General features: G+C 40.2%; 1 long non-coding RNA gene across 2 annotated transcripts; it reads right to left on the bottom strand.

Moving 5' to 3' along the window:
- Window positions 1–13463: 13463 nt before the first annotated feature.
- LOC121814321 lies at window positions 13464–18092 on the bottom strand. Of its 2 annotated transcripts, none has more exons than XR_006054277.1 (3): window positions 17860–18092; window positions 16970–17115; window positions 13464–14057 (listed from the first exon to the last, which is right to left on the bottom strand). It is a non-coding gene; the product is annotated as an uncharacterized LOC121814321 (long non-coding RNA). The 2 variants fall into 2 exon arrangements; XR_006054278.1 differs by having other exon boundaries at window positions 16970–17129.
- Window positions 18093–20058: the final 1966 nt, after the last annotated feature.

A 20058-nucleotide genomic window follows, 5' to 3' on the forward strand; every position in this document is an offset into this window, starting at 1 on the left:
CTTTTTTCTTTTCTTTTTTTTTTGAACTGGCACTTTTGGAAATGAAACTTGGCCCAGATTTAATCACACTAATGTTCCCTCACACACATTTAATATAATTAAATGTCAAATTAAAAGTATATAATGCATGCTTTGATCATTTTGCTTTTGCTTTACAGGAACAAAACACGACATTGCTTTGAAATATACACGCATGCAGCAATATTTGCAACACACACACAAGAAGCTTTTTACGTAGTAGTCCACATTTTGCTTTTAATTTGCTCCTTTGCTTTCAAATAGTGGCTTGAATAATTAAATGGCCTACCCAGTCCAAACAGTCTTTGGTGAAAAGAGCTTTCATGAAGAGGAGTTACTGTTTACTATAATCTCATAATTCTTCTCAATCCGCACCACCACCCTGCACATATGCTTCATGTTTGTGTAAAGCAAATAGAAGCTGCACAAGTAAAAACTGACATGTGTTTAGGCTGTACTGGTTTATGTACAGCCTGCACAGACAAAAATATCCCATAGGTTTTGTGTTCACATGTACGCGGCTAAATAAAGTTTGTCTACAGCTGTTCCCAGTCTTAAAAACACAACAGGAGGAGGGTTAAAAAGATTCAGAGTCCTCGAATCCTCAGACATCACAGCAAATAGTCGCCTGCTTTCGAGCAACATGCAGCGAACATGCTCTGCGTTGTCAAACGGTTAATTTCCCATCATGCATCTGCGTTGCCACTAAAAGGTCTCTCGTTGCTGATTAACATATTAACGCTGGACATTTTCCTCCTTTTTTTCCTGCACAAAAAAGCGGGCTGTTTTATGGTAACTTATTTATTCCTGCGACGAGGTTTGTTTACTTGTTAATAAGCCAGACTTAACATTTAACTTCATGTGCATTTGCAAATTTCCTCTATTGTTGAGAAAGATGCTGCGGAGCATTTTTTTTGGCATTTGGCTCACATGAATTCTATCACCGGGATAATACTGCAGTTAGCCGTAATTACATCTATACTAATAGTCCTCATTGGGTTTTTTTTTTTTTTCTTTTTAAAGAATGGACAGGATGGAGAAATAGATGTCTGTTTTACCTGATTATGAAAACCATGTCTAATGCTGTATATTATTTTAGGCTAAAAGCCAAATCACACAACAAATATCTAGTTTGCGCTTGCATTTGTGTGCAAATGGTTGAGCCCGCTTTCTTGAACACTCTTCCTCTCATTGTGCTCGCCAGATTGAGTGCATGGCTGTTGTCTAAGCATTTCTGTGTCTTTTAATTACTCACTGGATGGATTGGGGGGTTTATATTCTATACATCAAAACGTGGCAAATGATGAGGAAAGAGCCGCTTTCTTGAAAATGAAGTCATTTCATGTGCACAATGTATATACAGTCGATATATACATTTATATATTTATTTATTTATTTTCACTCTTATTGTAAATGTACAAAAGGAGTTTCTCTGCTCCCTTGCCCCTCAGCACTGTAATCATTTGACACAATAGGACAATTTATTTGAGAGAAAAAAAAAGCTTTGTATACAGGAATTCCATTCATAAATCCTTCAGAAATTAATTTAAGAAGGAAAACGCTCAGAGAGTTATATTGACCAAAGCTTTAAGGGCTGAGGGTTATGTCTTTTTCACAGAGAGGACCTGTTATCAATGTAGAAAGAAGAAATCCAGTGCGTCTGCTCACTGAAGGTCACTGATGTCTCAGGGACGTGTTTTGCAGGAACACATTAGTATAAAAAGCACAATGTTTTGTTTTGTTTTTTAATGCATTCAATTTCTGTCTGTGTTTATAACCCATATTACAAATCTCAGTGATGACAGCACAGAATAAGAATAATAGCATAATGAATTTGCCTGTGACTCTGCACTCATCCAAATCAATATTACCCCCACGAGAGTAATAAAAGAAACAGCTCGGCGAGCGTCTCATTAGGTTAAAAGTTTGTGACTCAATTATCAGAACAGGTCAAACCTGAGGATGTAAAAAAGTTTCATTTTTATTTTTGCCAAGAAAAAAAAATTGGACGAGGAGTTAGCTTGCAAACAGACGTCCAGTCTGTTTGCAAGCTAACAGACTGGACGTGTGTGATGAATGTAGGCACACTGCTCTTCATATTACTGGAGGAACCGGACTCAAGCAGGAGCTGAGCGTCTCCAGAACTCATCCGCGCAGCCAGCATCATGGGAACTAGATTAGGCCAGCTATGTGAGCTGTCTCCTGTCGCCTTCAAAACAAACAGCCGAGCGATTTTCAGAAATGGACGAGATAGCCATTAATCAAGGTCCGAGGCAGGGCCTGAACTCTTTAAACATGGAATCCACCTGTTAGACTAGCTAACTTATGTACTGTGCTGCACACATGCACACGCACATGCACACGCACACACTGTTCACCTGTCCATCAGAGCAGCATCTTGCAGAGAGGAGCAAGCCAAGCCGCTGCTGGCTGGTAAATGTTGCTTAAAGGTCAGTGGTGTTTGAGCCAATCGGTTGGTGGTTAAGTAATATTTTCAGACTGGCTTTAGGTAGCCGAAGAAGATGTTTATAGGCTGATTCAGGTGACTCATGTCATTCATGTGTTTCCTAATGGATCTTCTGTGAATTCAGTTTATATGTAATGCAAAGCAAACATGTAGTAGCCTTTGTCACACAGAAATCACTGGCAGCCTGCATAAAGGAATCACAGATGGGTAAAGCCCACTGGCATTCTTCTTAAAAGCACGGCCCTCCCTGCAACGATGCACATAAGCACTCAGGCGGCAAAATCCTGATGAATTTGAGGTGTTCACCTTGTCAGCTGGCGAGCTGCTAAAGCAAAAGTCAGACAACAAATTTAACCTGTGACCTTCATGTTTTTCACCACTAAAGAAAAAGTAAAAGAGGACAAATGTGGAGAAAGTATCTCCCTGCTGAGTCCTGCTTTATCCCTCTGAAGAACACCAGGACTCCCTCTTCTTTAATGGTATTGTAAGCAGGACCGTTGACATCTCTGCGCTTTTAATGAGGAGAAACTCTTTCTGATTCTTGGTTAAGAGAGGGAGAGTCTCATAGAAGGTGCTTCCTCAAACAGGAAGCAGAGGGCCTTATTGTAAGAGCAGGAAAAAGAGGGAACTGTGCCTTCTTCATGTTCCTGACAATGGGACGTTAATTAAAATCACAGTAAGGGCAAGTTGACCTTTTTTGGGGGTTATGTAAATGATGGAAACAGGTGCCTTTGTGTGACTGCGTGCGAGTTTTCAGCAAACTTTTGTTGTCTTGTGTATGCATGCTATTTTTAAGATATCCAAGGGACTTATGCTCATTGAAGACAAAGTTTTGGTAGCACATTATCTAAACGTCTTTGCGGTAAACCAACCCACAGAGAGGAATTTGAGATGTTATTTCAAACATAAAGAGCGCCCATTTGAACTTGACATTACTGCTCATTTGCAGAGTTATGAAGAAGCGACGGGTTTTCTTTCAATGCTATAAATTCTTGGAAAAAGCTTGAGTACAGAGAACCCATTGCATCTTTAACGTGCGCCGTTATTAACGAGCGAGACAATGGAGACGTGACCTTGTGTGAAATGAGTCGCCTCTCGGTATAAATCAGAGCCGCGGCGTGTTCATTTGGCTACGTTTTCATTAACAGAGTGGAAGATGAGCCGCTTAATGAGACATCAGTCTGCGTTCTTTGTGCAATACAAGTCAAAAGAAAGCTAAACATCATCCAAGGTTAAGTTGTGAGCAGGTTATAGCTGATGCGAAGGCTCATATCTTGGTGTCACATATTGCTCTCGGTATCTACACACACAAAACAAGAGAACCGCAAGAATATCATGTAGGTCTGAGCCAAAATCTGTTTGTCGTGTATACAAACCCCTTTTGTTTACTTGAGGTTGCATTCGCTTTGTAAAATATATGCGCTAAAATCCAGTCTTTATTAGACTGTTTAAAACTGTGAGTAATATAAGTAGAGGGTGGGAAGCTTTTGTACAAACCATTACCATTTTAACTAGTCTCTATGTAATTACACTGGACTCCTTTGTGCCCTATCTAACACTGGAACACACATTTTACATCTCATTCCTCCAGATTCTTACCTGAAACTACTTGACATGTTGTTTTTCATATCTTTATCTGTTAAATAAAACACCTTACTTTACCTCAGTGTGTCCTTTGTTTTATACTTGTATATATACATCTGTATTTATTTGACTCCGACTCCCTGTGTTCCCAGACCCAGTGTATGTGTGCAAATGGCAAATAAAAGATTTGATCTTCTCTTTATCTTGACTTCAGTAATAGTCTAACTTATAAGAATCATTCTTTTAATTTAAATCTTATACACCTAAATAACACTTTAGAGCCTTATATTATGTATGCCTGTTCCTAAGGACATAAGCCAGACAACTGCATTAAGTATTTAGGTCATTACTAAGTAGCATAATGTCAAACTATTTTTTTAATCCTGTATTAAAAATCACAAGCAATTAAAGTAAAAGCACTCATTATGCAAAGTTTTCAGTGGTTTTCCATATTATAATGTTAATATTTTGACTTAATAAACTGATCATTACCATATATTGTGTTTGTCTCTAGAAATTATTGTTGTCATATATATTTTGTAAAGTAAACTTTCATAAAATTGCATTAAAGTCTCATTTATCCATCCATTTTTTTTTAACTGCTTATCCAGCTAGAGTCGTAGGGCAGCTGGATCCTATCCCAGCCGTCGGAGACAGGTTACACCTGAGGAAACCGGAGCGCCTGAGGAAAAACCATGCAGCCACCAGCTCCACACAGAGAGCCCCCCAGCTGTCCAGCAGGTTCAAATCAAGAAACAGTCTTAATTTGAGGTGGCAGCGCTACCCACTGCACTACCACGCTGTCAAAAAATATCTTAATATAGATTACACATACAGTACTGTGCAAAAGTCATGAATCACCCATTAGCTTTTTTTTAATACAATATCTTACATATAAGGAGCCAGACTTTCTCCATAGTTCTCCAGGCTTTCTTAAAGTTTTTCAAACTTTTTCTTTGGACATTGGCTGCTTTTCACTCATTTTAGTCCAGTCCTTGTACCTGATAACTTTCAGACAGATGTTATTTTGTTTAGCCATTTAACCTTGACACAATAATTATAATTTATATAATTTATAATTATAATTTAGATCAGCGGTCCCCAACCCACAGGCCACGGACCAGTACCGGTTCGTGAGTCACTTGGTACCGGGCCGTGAGAGTTGAGCCACGGGTGTGAAATTTATGGTTTTCAGGGTATTTATCGTTAACTCTGTTTCCCTGGGTCTTTTCACGTGTTGTAGTTGTGCGTCTTATTTTGAAAGAAATATTTACGCGCTACCATAGTGACCAGAGAGGGTTAAGGGCCAGAGGGGAGGATGTCACTCTCAGTGTTGTTGGCGCTTTTCAGGAGGATGCTGCTAATAAAGTTAGACAATTACACAGTGAATTCGCATTTATTATTATAAAAATAATAGTTTATATAAAAAACCCACAGTTTTTGTCTTGGTTGTATCATTTGATTTTGGATCTTCTGTGAATCGCGACACCTTAAAGGCCGGTCCGTGAAAATATTATCTGACATGTTGTGCAAAATTTGAAGAGAAAAATCGACCAGAGACCTGACATAGGACCTGAGAAATGCACGTTACCCTTCAGTCCATCTACTACTCTCCAAAGCCTCATTAGTAATGGTCTCAGTGGAAGGGTGGCTGTCATAAAGCTTTTCTTGAGGAAGAGAAAAAGGGAGTTATGCCAAATTACACAAGAGGTGGACTGAAAATCAGTGGCAATAGGTCTTATGGAGTGATTAGGTCAAATCATTCTCAATATGTACAAGGTCACTGGAAATCTCCTAAGAGGGCCAGAAAACTGAATGTCTAAAGAAAAGTGTTGGGAATCTTTTCGAATTTGATAGAATTGTGAACACGGATGCTTTTGCTTTGACCTTAAAATCTACCATGTATGTACCATCCTAATAGTGTTTGATTGACACCAGCTTCATTTTTCAGCATGACAATGATCCCAAACACAGTAAAAGCAGCACAGCTGCGTAGAAAAACACACTGTGGAACACTAAGAGTCATGGATTGGCCTCGAACCTTAACATTACTGAAGCAGACAGAAAACAGAACTAAAGACAGCCAACATCCAAAGAAGAGCTTCGAATATCCTTAAGAAGTCTGGAGAACTATTTCTGAAGACTGAAGAAAAGAAATTAGAAGAAAGTTTGCCTAAGAGAGTTCAAGCTGTGCTGAAGAATAAAGGTGGTCATACCAATATTGATTTTCAAGCTTGTTAGAATTGTACAAACTGTTTTTCCTTTATATACTGTATTTACACATTTCAGCAAATCCCTGCATGTAGTTCCCATTTTCTTAGTAAAATATAAAGAAATGAGGGGCAGCTCAAGACTTTTCCACAGTACTATGCTTCAAAGTACAGTACTGAGAGTTGAGAGTTAAAGCAGGCGCTAATCTGGTTCTAGGTTTTTAACACATTTAAGTAAAATCTAAACCTCTAAAGCCAATTGTAAAGAAAACAAAACACTCACATTCTGCATCTCTTTTCTTTTTAACTTATCATGACCTCACTGCATTAGTCAAACAGGGATGTTTAACGAAATCCCTGATTGTTAAGACCCACTCATAATTCAACAGTTGTTATTTTGCAGATGACAGAAGGTAAAAAAGAAACAAGGGCAACCAAATATACCAAAGTACATATTTAGCTGTGTAATTCCTCTCTTTGTTTAAATGCTCTTTGTTGTCAACATGACACATACTGTACGCTCACAGCTGCTCTTAAAGGTCTGTCGGTCTTTTGTTTTAATGTTTGACTGTGATGGAGGGATGTGAGTGTATGAAGTTTGAGGGCACAGTTGGTTCAAATATTGATTACCTCTCAGGTATTCGTTTTTCCTGAAAATTGATCCCACAATCCTTCATAATCACACAGATAGTTCTGTGGTAGGTACATTAGATACAGTGCCAACACACACATACACAAACACACATCCACAACAATAAGGCCCCAAAGCTTCATGCTTTAGCCTCAACTGGAGTGTTTTGGCTGCAGCCCTCGTGGTCTTCTCGAAGATCCTAATTGAGAAATTAATGCAGAAAAATCAATTGGCCTCAAGTTTTATGTCCAATAGACTCCTGAAGGCTTCAAGCAAGCAGCAATCAATGCTTTCCACATGGGTGGCTCCAAAGCCCCCTCACTCTTTTGTTTATGTGTTCATAGCTGGAGGATTTCGATATATGAATTTAAATGAAATAAACATTAATGAATTTTCCACCTTTCACAATCCCCTGTGATCTACAATGTATATTCCAGGGCATGAAATCATGCCTTTGGTTTTCATTTAAGTATGACTTAACGTGAAAAAAAAGCTTACTAGAATTGGGATATATTTTGTAGAAATTGTGCCCTTACCGGCAACACTTTTGAGCCGGCCTTATTTACACTTCAAAATGAGGATCTTTTAACATTCTGTGATCATCTGCAGCATTCTTGGTGGATGAATCAGTGTGTTTTGTGCATCCCGTTTGCCTAGAGGACATCAGCTTATTTAGGGCCATTTGAAAGCTCTGCACATCATCATCAGGTCAATGAAAAAGCAACCTTGAATTCCCTTTGACACAACTGTCTTTTTCCAGTTTTCAAACCAGGCTGAGCGTGCATCACCTTGTTGCGACTTAAGGCGAAATGGAGGAATACAGGAATAAGAGAAAAATGTGAGTGAAAATAATTTTACTTTAAAAAGAAAATAAGATTTTTTTTTCTGCTGGTCTTTCTACCATTTATGGTCATAATCCCAACCAGAAGAAAATGGACATCTGTTCGTTGTTGCTTTGCCACGTTCCTCTTTGTGCTCGTTAACCACCTTCCAAATTCATCATAAGCCCAGAGATCAGATCACAGTAATATTTGATCAATATTAATAAGGATAGCCAAACTCCTCCAGTAATTACCACAGTCTCTGGGCTTTGATTTCGACCATTACTAACGCCTCTGCATCTTTAGATTAAAAAAAAGCGACCCCCTTTTATTTCATAACATTAAATCCCGACATGCATCTTCTAAAAGCTCTAATAAGACAAAGATAAGATTTGCATCCCCATACAAGTGTCTTTTTCAATTGATTATGAAGCCGCCATTGATGTGCGAGAAATTGATGTTTTCCTCTGTTCTTAAGGGCGGCTAATAGAAGGGGCGGGCTTCGAGGAGGAGACTTTGCTACTTTGATCTTCAATCAGTAAAAAATCCCACTTCTTCTTTGTCAGACTATATTTGGTAAATAACAGTGACAATCTGCAGGGCCTAGGGAAGGAGAGAAGGAGAGAAGGAGAGGAAAGAGAGATGTGTCGAAGCGATAAAGATGGGTTGTTTGAGAGAGAGGACAGTGGCAGAAAAGAGGGGAAAAGGAGGGAAATATCTTTCTTGATATATTTAGGACATTAAAAAGCGAGATAAGCCTTTAATATTCCCCACCTCAAATGGCTTAAGACGGCAAATATTTCTTACCTTGTTTATTTTGGGCGTAAGCAAATTTTGCACAACTGCCTCCATGCTTGTTTGACTGACGTTACAATATGACACACACAGCAGGCTTCTAATTAGGCCCCATGAAAAACAACAGGTGGATGTGAGAAAAGTAATAAATCACTCAGCCAATATGGCTGCCAACAGGCCCGTTGCCTTCACTGTTTTTTTTGTTTTTTTTATGTGTCTGCAAAGAGAATCGTTGGCGGACATGCACTCTGAACAGATGCACAAGATGTTATGTGTATCCCACGCATATTTGTGCAGAGCATCATTTTCTGTCTGGAACTTTTTAATAAAATTCTCATAGACGCTGCTCATGTCTATACTGCACCTTTGGCACGAGGCTTGGCTCATGTTATATGCTATGGGATATATCATCATGGGTAGATAATGAGAATTATGCCTTCTGTAAGCCTTTCCATACAACATGAAAGCATTCAGACAAAAACATAAGAAAACACGAGTGTGCTGATAATATTTAAAACTGGGATGTTAAAGTCTTTTTATAATGCAGGCCACATACAACGCACTTTGATTTTATCCGGACCAGTGAAATTCCAATTTCTGTCAGTGTAACAAGGTTTAGCTACACATTTAATCAGTGAGATGCCTTAATATAAGAAAAAGAAGAGCAATTTCAACAGTATGTTGAGTATTTTCTACATGACAAGAAAATGCAAATGCAAAATCCAAAGCCATCCAATGGGGCGTATTAGAGTCTTTGGCTGGCCAATTCTGGCCCCAAGGCTTTATGTTTGACAATCCTGAGTTAAATTGTGAAAAAGAACATTTATCTTTTAGAAATATTAGGAGCTTGAAATTTGTGAAATGCTTCAATGCTTATCCAAGAGGCTTCTTCAGATCCAAAACAAAAGATCCCAGGCATTTAACCCCCAGTAGGGGTTGGAGAGTCCAAGGTGTCCCCACTTTTTGTTTTAGAACTGAAGAAGCCGCCTGGATGAGGGTTGAAGCATCTTCACAAACGTAAAGAAGTCCAGTTGTCTTCTTTTTTCAGGCTCCTAAGACCAACACAACCTGGATGCCTGAGAACCTACACAGACATCAAGAAATGGCTGCGTTGTGGTACAGTGGTTAGCACTTTGGTTTCTCAAGTCCAAAGATATCAGTTAAATGGTGATTTAAAACTACCTATAGGTGTAAATGTGAGCACATCAGACTGTCTGTCTCAACTACGTTAGCCAGTATTACTAAATCATGCTCGCTTAATTTTGAGAAGCCAAAAATCACGATTGAGATTAAAATTGGTGTACCCTTCCTCCAACGTCACGGCCTACAACAGTAGTAATGGGGTCCCATAAACTAAGTCATGTAAATGCAAATGTTCAAATTGAAATCATCAAACAAGGCATTTGTGAAAATGTGATAATGTTCCAGTTGGGAATCTAGCAGCTAAACAGTTGACAGCATTATACTTATGCGCCTGATAGCCGTTACAGCACAGTACTGTAGTTTGACAGAGTTCTTACAGTTCATCTGGCTCTTTCTAAAGCTAACAAAAGCTTCTTTTACGGTATTTTATGGTTTTTGTGGTGACTTTTTTGTGTGCTCTTGGTGGGACTTCAGCACCAAGCAAACAAGCAAAAAAAAACCCCACATATACTTTGTCGCTTGGTATTTTACGACCAGGCCAACTCTTTATCATCCACTCAAAAGTGCTCAGTTTTTAACTTTCTACAGCTGTGTAACTCCAAAGGTGTGATTTTCTTACCAACGAGTTAACGAAACATTGGATTTGCAACACTGTGTGTCTCCAATTAACACAACAGCTGTTACATAAACCTAAAGTCAAATTAAGCTTTAAGCATTTTGTTGTTTAGTCGCTTCTGAAAGAGACCCAGGCAGGTAAAGTGTACACGTGGGCTGAAGGCAGGTTAAAAACACCCGCGAGGGTCTCTAAAAGGGACTAGTTTGAGGGTTGTAAAACTCAGGTACACAAGCAACACAAGAATCAGAAAGAGGAGCGAAAACAGTTTCGTTTAAAGGGACACGAGACGGGAAGGCGGGAGATGCGATGGTGAGCCGCGTAGACGGAAAAGTCGGAGCTGAAGCCCGACACGGAGGGAGCTCGGTGGGAGGTTGTGGAGAGGCTGGGGGCAGGCTCCAGGCAGAGGAGAGGGCAGGGAAGGATTCACGGCCCAGGATCAACAACAGCACACTCAATAACCCCCCCCACACACACACACCCTACACCCATGGGCACCAGGGAGAAAATATGCCTTCAACAAATGCAAGAACTCATTTACAAATTTTTACAAACCTTTAAGGAACAAAAAAAAAAGGTGATTCAATGCTGTTCAATATCAACCCTGTAACAACCAAACAGCGGGCTGGGGATAAACCTGAAACAGAGGGCACATGCACCAGACGTTGTTTGATTTTTGCTGTTGTTGTTTTTTTGTTTTTTTTTTGGGGGGGGGGGGGGGTGTTTTTAAGAAAACTGCTTTTTCACATTTTCGGATGTTAGATTTTTTGAAGACAATGCAAACAATTAACCAGAGGAAAGTATGAAAAATGCCCCCTATCTTATATAAATAACACAGCCTCGTTCTTCTCCTGCTGAGAAGACCAGAGTATTAAAATGATACGCAGTTAAAAAGAGGTTGCACTTGCCTCATCCAGGGACTGTATATTTGCTTCAGACAACATAATAGTGAAATTAATGAAAAAAGTAGTTTGCCTCATTTTCTTAATTACTCCAAATCTACCATGGTTTTAAAGTTAAAAGACTTCGTAAACATCATAAGAACACTTAGATTTGCAGATCGCCAACATTTAGTGCAAAAAACGTGGTTTCAAAAGACAAAAGATGCAATTAATATTCTAGTTTGTAATGACCTTGTATCATAATGCATTCATTAAAATAATTTTCCATTGTTTTTATAGTAGCTGCTCCGTGGTTGCTTGTATGATTTCCAAAAAACAAGACCGCATGACCTCAGCACAGTCTAATTGTGGTCTAATATTGATTTTTTAATTTCTAAGAGATTCATGAATATGGATTGGTGAAAGAAAAGGCAAAAACATTGATAGCGTCTTAAGATACGCTGCTCGGTGATTTCTAGCTCCCTTCCTTTCCTTAAAATGAGAGGATGGAAGGCTGGGAATGCGGTGAGGCTCTGCTGCAGCCGAAAAGCTCCGGTGAGGACTGAGGGCTTCGTGTAGTGGTTACCGGCTCACTGAAGCCTCTGACCCAGCGACCACCAACCTCTCAAAAGTAACTCAAGCCAAAAGTGAACATAAGAGGCTCTTTCTTCCAGCCCTGTTAGAGCCCGCATCCATAAAAAGCTCTGCTGGTTCCCTCGGTCTAAAGATGGCTGATTCTTCCAAACATCTCTGGCCAAAACTATTAAAACTATTAAAACTCTTCAGAGAAAGCCACACAAGCAGCCCCTGTCCTAATACTAATGAGGTCTTATACTACGAGAAAGAATTCGCTTTAAGAGCTTTTTGGTTTGTTTGCACCTTGAAAAGCATTCATTTAGCTTCTGTTATTCCGGAGTTCCTTAAATTCAAACAGGAGCGTAAGACAAAGAGGATTTAGGAGAAAACTTTGTCGTCTTTCTCAGAGAATGAAAATTTCAGAAGGGCTGTTGCTCTCCGATCCCTGCACGTCCATTAGTGGCCCCGTACCCCACCACGACGGGAGAGAAAAACCTGTGTCAAAAAGTCTGTTTTGTAACGGAGCCTCATCAGCATATTTGAATAATACATAGTGCTTATAAGCATATTAAATGGAATGCGGCCACGCGTCATTTGAAGGCAGAGATTAGACCTTCCCAGTTAATTATAAAGATGTCAAATGTCAGCGGGTGAACCCACGCCCTGAGGTCGCCCCCTTTAGTTTGGTGATTATATGCACAAACTATAGATAAAGTGTCATCATACAGGCTATTAAGGTGCTGAGGCTTAAAGAGAGGCTTCCCCTCGCCTTTATTACTATGCAGAATCTGTCGGGGAGAAAAACGAGACCACGCACTCTTAATGGTTTCTCAAACACTTACTACTCTCGCCTTATATTTCTCTCACATACTTTGAAACAAAGATTAATAGGGAAGCTCAACTGATGTTAACTTGCCAAATTAGCTGGCTTAGACCTTTAAGTTTCCAAAATGGGTTGCAATAGCGCACCCTTGGCCGAGATGGAGTGTGCGCATAAGTGTGCGAGAGCTTGTTTGGGTCATTACTGCACCATTAAGACCCAATCAGCTCACCAGGGCAGCCTTGTGGAAAGCAATACGGGGCCCGAGACAGCACCTTGGGTTCACCTTGACAGGACCGCCAGTCAAACGAGGCAGCCCTCTCTGTGTTCCTGTCAATCTGATTCCCCCTCTGAAGTTCATTTAAAGGGAGGAGCAGCGGCTCACTAGCTCCTAACAGGTAAGAAGGGCCCATATTATCAGCCCTCAGAGAGAGCAGGGCAGAAGTCTGATGTGCTCTTTCAACTGTACTAAACTGTCTGTACAGTAGCTCAGCTCACTGACTGACTAGACACACACACTCACACACACAAACACACACACACACGGCAGCAACTCTGTGGGCTGATTGGAAAACAGAGAGAAAGAGAAAGAGCAGAAAGTGAAGGAGAATAATCTGAAAGATGAGAGGTGCTGATTTGGAAGGAAATGGAGATGTAAAGAAAGAAAAAGATTAAGGGTACAGGAATAAGGATGAGATTAAATCTAGGAGGAGAGTCAGGCTGGTGTAAGACAGAAAGGAGAGAGAGGGGTGAGCAGGAGGGGGGAGTCGGGTGCGAAAACAAGAGAGAGAATGGTATATTTTCAATGGAAGATATATTGCAATCCACTTTTCTGATTTTAGGAGTACACTGGGGGGAGAGGGGGGAGGGGTATAGGTGTTTGTTTTGGTTTGGGGGAGCTGACACAACATCCACTATTTCCACCGTCAGGCATTCCCCATCACACAAAAACACACACACACACACACACACACACCCAACGTGAGGCCCCAGCCCAGCCCTTCCAGCTTCCTCAATATTTCATGGGATGAGCCCATGCTGACTAACTCAAGGCCATGCAAGCAAGGCTCCCTAACCAACCAAAGCACTCACAATCTGCTGAGGTTCCCGGTTGCCAATATCCACGATCGTGGAAACAATAACATTTAGCTCCAGTTCCCAGGAATCGGTTGAAGGAGACAAAGAAGAACACGGGGCATCTGTGATGACTGCCATAAATGTAAATGTTATCATTTTTGAGCGTGTCTTCAAAAGGAAAGAAGTGAAGGAAAATGTGTTAACCGGTATCACGATGCATTTTTGAGTTGGTATACAATAAGTAGCCACATGTTTAAAAGCATCCTAAGACTCTTCAAGGGGTAAAAGTTCCCGAATTCAAACTTGTTTTTGAATGATTGCTTTAAGTTACCTCATACAGGATTCTTCAACTTTTGGGGGGAGTTTTGTTGCCTCCTTTCTGACCTCTTGGTGCTCTTCTATAATCCCAGCAGACAGATTTCTGTCCAGAAACAGAGTGCAAGTAGATTATTTGACACATTCAAACAAAAGGCTCTTACATTTTTCACATTCTGTGTGAGCTGCCGGATACAGGACGGCAGTACCATTGGAGCAACTGGAGACTGTCCTAACTGGGACTCAACAAATGGCAGATATTTCGTTCTCGCTTAAAGGATATACCAGACGATAGTCTGTTTTATGTTACTGTCAAGGAAATGTTACTTTCAGCCACTGGCAAGGGTTAAAGTGGGACTTGGCAGGTGGAGCGTGGGGTGAAGAAATACTTAGAAGTAAGACGCAAAATAATTTGTTTTTTGAGTTCCAGTATATTTTTCTACCAGCTGTGATTGGCTGGTCTGTGCTCCTACTCTCACATTGAATTCAGCAAGATATAAGCAACGTTACATCAGCCCCATGGCCGGACACTATAAAGTTGGTATAAGAAGTGGAATTCAGTGAGTGACTCGAACAGTATAAACTGATGTCAGCAACATTTGATACAACCTAACATGAAGTCCAGAGCAAGTTCTGTACAATTACTGTAAACCTCACCACAATACAGCAAACAGGTTGTGTGCTAGCCTATTACCAAAATGCATCGCTGAACAAAACAGGAAATCATTCCTGCTTGTGGTAATTCCTCCATCAAATGCACAATATGCACTGTAATAGCTGCACACCCATAATATTTGCACATCCTTGCACTTCAATTTCAACCATTAGTGTTATATACTGGGATACTTATAATTGAGCTATTTGTATATATTAGTGCTATTTTGTTATATTTTGTAACATGTTTAATTTAGTTTAGTGAGTTACTTTTTTATTGTCTTGGAGCAATTGTGACCACATCATTTTCTCAAGGATTCTGATTCTGATCAAACTAATTTCAGCTGCCAAAGCAAACAAACTTTAAGCGTTTTAAAAAAGGATTCAACACCTTTACAATTGTTATGAATGCTTATTTATTGAGACCAAACCCATTTTTCTACTAGCTGTAAATATTCTCAGTCCTGCTGTAAAGTGAGCATTTTAGCATGGGAGTCTATGGAGAGTAACTCACTTGTGTAGCAAGTGGCAATTTGAGGAACTACGGTTTTCGACACTTGACATTGACGTCATTTTGCAGTGCTAACCACACTTGTGAAATCCTGGAAAAATTAATCCATATGGTATGGTGGAAAGAGCTACGATATCAGGCTTCACAGAGATCACGTTACTAGGATCAAATGATCTTTTTGTGGGATTCCTGGACAATAAGAAACATGTTCTTTAACAGTTATTTGAAGAATGCCTAAAAAGGTTTTTTAGACTACGCATAACACGTATAGATTTACTGATGACTGCTGAACCTCAGCTGGATGTCCAGTATGTGAAGGTGTCAGTTAATCCCCACAGTGAGATACCAAAAGACTTGAAATAAAGATCTCTGAGGGTGTTTGTAGATTTCTTTTTAAACAAACAAACAAACAAGAGTGAATCTGTATATAGTTTTTGCCGTGATAGTTGTTTTTGAGTCTGTTCAGAATGAATATCGAACCATCAAACGCTCCAATTTTCGCCACTCTGCCTTGTTTTGTCTGGATTTTCTTCAAGCCGAGTGTCATCGGAGAGTAAACTATGTGTACGCTTTCACTCCTTTGTATTTTTTCCCTCCGCCTCCCTTTTCTCTCTCGCCGGATGTGTGCGAGAGAGCCAATGTGCGCCTCTGTGTGTGTGTTAGCAAACGAACGTGTGCAGGCTTTGTTTTTCTTTTGAACATCCCTTTGATGTTGCTGTTTATTTATTTATTTCTCTGCCTGCAAAGGCCTTTTCTCGGCGGTTAGGGCTACAGCGGATTGGGCGCGCGTTGCTCTGAGTGCCATCCATCAGCGAGGAGCGTCTCTGACGGATGAACCAGTGACCTCAGCTCCCTATAGCACATCAGCTTGGAGCCGAAGCTACGCCGGGAGATTTTTGTTTTTAAGGAGACGCAGTGTAACCAGGAGGGCCTCTGCTTCATCACCACCCTGTCTCTATCGGTGTGCGTCACATGTAAAACAACTATTTCATCTCTGGCCATGAAACGTTGTATTACTTTGGTTTCTCAGTGATAATGGACCACCCTTCTGTACCCTTTACAGCTGATTTGATACCTTCTGTCCTCTCTGTTCACAAAGAATGAGAAACACCAAACTTTACAACTTAAATTATCACTGGAAAAACTCAAGCAGTCATGTTTCAAAAAGATTGAATTCTTTGATCAATAAGTCAAAGGAAGAAGTCTGTGTACATAAAAATGCAAAGGCAGAAGCATGTCTAACAGGATTTTTTTTGTAAGAAACATCCAGTCCAATCAAAACTACATACACTGTTAACATAAGATTTAGAACCTGTAAAAAACAATTAATGTCCAGGTTTTAGACTCATTGTACGTGAATTTGGCAGTTATGTGGGTTTTGCTCGTAAGCATTACAATGAAATATCTCGATCTCGATCTCTAGCTCCATCTGCATTTCAAATTCACCCACAAGCTGTACTGATGACCATTTCACAATCCACATTAGCGACAACAGACCTTTCTTTGCCAATTATCATTATTCCACTGATAATTGCTCACTCTGAAATTTGCTGAATCTGTCCATGGTGCTGAACCAGCCTGACCAGTACTTAACACATGGTCTCTAATCAAAGCCAGTTGTATGATTTTGTGTGCATTGTGACAAAAACTAGCTGCATGTCCCTATGTAACTGAACTTTACAAGACCACTTTGTAAACGTTTTATTTTAGGCTAACGGCTAAACTCCATAATAACCTGACTAGACAACCTTGTATGTGCATCACATGTATACAAAAACTATGCAAAGACTACAAGTTCATAGATTTCATAAAAACAAAAACAAAAAAACTGTGCATTACGGATATACACTGACCTTTTCCTCTTTCTACGTTGATTTCTTGCTCTTTGAAACAAATTCTTCAGACCATGGCCTGCAGGTTCATGTTCAGCTTGTCTTTGTCCATATCTCTGGTATTCTTGGATGGTGTCTCCTCTGGTGAGTAGCCCTCACCCTTCAGCCTGTATGTCATAACCTGTGGAGTTATATTTCTGACAGACACCTACCCAGACATCCCGACAGCTAAAATAAAACTGAGCTCCCCTTTTCTCTCTGCTTACTCAGTCAACTAGCATGAATCTATTGTTATTGCAGGACACTAATATTCCTGACCTCTATAGTGCCTTTCAGTTTATCAAATCGCTTCCTTTATATTTATTACTTATTACTAACTCATTTATTTACCTTTATAACATCATTTTGTATATATAAAAAGATAAACCTGAAGACCCTGATTATTTCAACACCACTATGACACGATTTTAAATAAGCAAAAGATAATAGGAATGTATTGCTAATTATTACCAATTCTATCGTTGTTCCATTATATTTAGCTAAGTATTGCTAACTAACTATTTCACGTTAAGCTAGGCTACTTTTGCTATATAATCTGCAGCTATCGTTGCTATTGTTTGTTATGTATATCTACTAATTTGTTAAGCCGTCTTACACCTAGGTAATAATTTCAACTGTCTATCGATGTTTTATGGAAGTTAAAAACAGTATTGACCACCAATTATATCGGCTAACAATTGCAAATGTTAGTTATATATATGTTTAGCAAGCTAATCCGAGCATTTATTCACTTTTTAAAACATTTTAATTACCTATGCGCTGCTGTTTTCAGTTTTTCTTTTTACTCACTTTTAGTTAATAACCCCTGAAATTTAGGCCTAGATCTATACTCAATAGTAAAATACACTCACTGGCCACTTTGTGAAGTGATCTTGCTAGCACTGACTTGACCTCCTCTTGCCTTCAGAACTGCTTTAATTCTTTGTGGCATAGATTCATCCTCAGAGATTTTGGTCCATTTTCACATGATCCCATCACACAGCTGCTCCAGATTTATCATCTATGATGTGAATCCCTTTTCCATCCCTAAGGTCATCTTTTGGGTTGAGCTCATGTGACTGTGGAGGCTATAGTACGGAGCCCCCCCAGGGGACATGGGAGAAAAAAAAATTAGGGAGGGGAGAAAAAAAAAATTAGGGAGGAAAAAAAAAAAAATTAGGGAGGAAAAAAAAAATTAAGACGGACTTTTGCGAGATCTCGCAAAAGTATTGCGAGATCTCGCAATAAGTATTGCGAAAGTTTTAGCCGCATTCTTCGGAGGCCGCCAGCTCGAAGCCGACCGGGAGGTCGAGGCACGATGTGCCGGGAAAGCGGTGTTCCTCCCGGCTGTAGTAGGTCTCGACTTCCCGTTAGCTTCGAGCTAGTGGCCGCCAGCTCGAAGCCGACCGGGAGGTCGAGGCACGATGTGCCGGGAAAGCGGTGTTCCTCCCGGCTGTAGTAGGTCTCGACCTCCCGTTAGCTTCGAGCTAGTGGGTGTCAGATCTCCAAAAACCTCGGAGCTCTTTTGCAAATATGTGATGTCTTGTAAACCGAGCAGGTATCTGACGTTTACACAACTACATTCACGCCTCAAAATATCTTAAAAGTGTATTTTGTGACCCAGAAAGAGTAATATTACAACTAAGTAGCTGCCGCCATTGTTGGAGTTTTGCGAGATCTCGCAATACTTTTGCGAGCGCTCGCAATACTTATTGCGAGATCTCGCAATACTTTTGCGAGCGCTCGCAATACTTTTGCGAGATCTCGCAAAAGTCCGTCTTAATTTTTTTTTTCCTCCCTAATTTTTTTTTTTTCTTCCCCATTTTTTTTTTTTCCATTTCCCCTGGGGGGCTCCGTAGCTCCGTACTATAGAGTGAGCTCATGCTCAAGAAGTCAGTTGACATTATCTGAATTTTGTGGCATGGTGTGTGACCCTCCCACCAGCAGTATAGGTGGATCCGCTGTGGTCATACCTTTAAGGGACAATATCAGGTAGTCTGTGGTGTTTAAATGATGCTCAGCTGGCACAAAGGGGCCCAAAGTGCACCATGAAAACATCCCCCACCACTGAAACAGGCAGGATGGATTCATGCTTTCATGTTGTTTATGCTAGATTCTCACCCTATCATCTTAATGTTGCAGATGACGCATTTTTTATCTTCTATTGTCTAGCTTTGGTGAGCCTGTGCAAGCTGTGGCCTCACTTTCCTGTTCTTCCATTGTGGTCTTCTGCTCCTATATCCCATTTGTTTCATGGTTGTATGTTCAGGAGTGCTCTTCTGCATATCTTTATTTGAAAAGCCCAGTAGATCACCAGGCAAATGACTGTATACACTGCATACCAGCCTACTTATCGTTAGATGCGAAAGCACACATTCCTGCTTGAGGGAGGTCGTATAAGCAGCTGCCACCATTTTGATGCCTTCTAAGCTTCAGTTTTCTGAATTTCAGTGGCTCCTAGAAGAAGATAGACCAAGGATGTTGTATGTTTCATCAGTACCGCTGCCTTCATCTTCAGTCAAAAATAAGTTCACAGAAGTTTTGATAAATGCAACAGGTACAGTCAACACTTTTTTGATACCTACATAGGCTTCTTTGGTGCTCTCAGGGGGAACACACCAACAGTATCCTTTAACACCAGTCAGTCATGTATGACCTTAACCTGGATAGCGATGAAGTGATCATTGGCATGCTCTTGGAATTGCACCTTGCACATAATCCCTTTTGTACCTTCAAAGACAGAGCAGTTAATCTGGCTAAACTTTCACCTATTTACACTGTCGCATATCTACTCATGCTTTTTGCCCTGTTGGACTTTTAGTGATTTTGTTGTGTTTCCAGATCTGATCAAATATGTAGGTGAGGTCACTCATGTTAGTTATGAATGAGCAAAATGGCAAAAAGTAAGATTCAAGTAATAAGGACACAATTTTGCAGACCATCCAACGATCCTCAGATTTTTAGGTCACAAAAGGAGGGTCGTGTCCTAATAACGTCTTTCAGCTGTAGCCTTAGCGAGATCCAAACAAGCCAGAGTGCTTCACAATGGTGCCTGGGCTCAGTCTAACGAA

The sequence above is a fragment of the Haplochromis burtoni genome, unplaced genomic scaffold (assembly GCF_018398535.1).
Source record: "Haplochromis burtoni strain Fernald_Lab_line unplaced genomic scaffold, NCSU_Asbu1 Contig_37, whole genome shotgun sequence".
Taxonomy (NCBI): Eukaryota; Metazoa; Chordata; class Actinopteri; order Cichliformes; family Cichlidae; genus Haplochromis; species Haplochromis burtoni.